The sequence below is a fragment of the Tyto alba genome, unplaced genomic scaffold (genome assembly GCF_018691265.1).
Source record: "Tyto alba isolate M040663 unplaced genomic scaffold, T.alba_DEE_v4.0 Super-Scaffold_27, whole genome shotgun sequence".
NCBI lineage: Eukaryota > Metazoa > Chordata > Aves > Strigiformes > Tytonidae > Tyto > Tyto alba.
In genome coordinates, this window is record NW_024881301.1 from 23,191,609 (window position 1) to 23,192,849 (window position 1,241).

A 1,241-nucleotide genomic window follows, 5' to 3' on the forward strand; every position below is an offset into this window, starting at 1 on the left:
TACAGGGGTACTGCTGCACAGGGTGCAGGCGGGGAGGGAGAGACAGAGCCCCGTGAACAGATTCCCTCGGACAGGAACGTCAGGTGCAGCCCAGAAACCGCAGGGTTCAAATTGAAGGACGAGGCAAATTAGTACCGCTTCAGTAATTCTTAACGGAACGCAACCCTCCAATAAACCAGCCTAATTCCCCTCCCTCTAGCTGAAATTTCTAGGAACAGTATAAGGTCCCATAGATCTTGGAGTGCCTCCAGACCTCGCTAAAAATCCTCAGGTACAACTTGGCGCTCCACTGAGCCATCCCCAGCCTTTGGAGCACGCTCCCTCATCAATGAAAAAAGCCACAAGCATTGTTTTATTCACTGTCCCTACTGCTGACCTTGCACCTATCTCTTCTGTCAAAAGCAGCTGTCAGCGAGAGCACTGGCATGGCACAGGGTCCCGGGTGTTCACAGGCCAAACAAGTTATGTATACAAACCCCAACATGCCAATTAGAACAAAATAAGCTTGGGTCTTCCTTGTACTTCCCTCTGACAACTCTATTCAGGTACTAACAGATAATGCCTTCATTGTGTCCTTCATCACATCATTTTACATTCACCCTTTTCTAGTAATATTTTATAATTAGAACAGATAGTACTGAAATTTAACTTTAAGCATTGATCTGAAAATACTGTGTGTTCTGGTTTCAGCTGGGGTAGAGCTAATTGGGTTGGTTTTTTTTGTTTTTGTTTTTTGTTTTTTTCCCCTTCTAAGTAGCTAGAATAGTGCCATGTTTTGGATTGAGTATGGGATTTAAGAATAATGTTGGTAATGCACTGTTTTCAGCTGTTGCTAAAATCTTGAGGACTTTTCACCCGAGCTCTGCTCAGGTTCTCAGGATAATGGTTTCAGGATTCTCTCTTCTCTGGGATCACTAGCTGGGAACAGGCCCATTTGTATTTTCTATTATTTCTATTATTACTATTATTATTAATTCAATTTAATTTTATTTCAATTATAAAATTGTTTTTATCTGAACCTGTGAGTCTCCTTACCCCTCCAACTCTCTCCCCTATTCCCAGTGTGTGAGGGAGGGTGGGAAGGTGGCTGCACGGTGGTTGGCTGCCAGCTCAGTTTAAACCACAACAAATTTCCAGAAAACTATTAAATCCAGAGTTTATTCACACTTCAAACCAACCAACCAAACAAAAAAGAGATTTAAATCTACTATAAATCTGTAATGATACAAAGAATACATAGC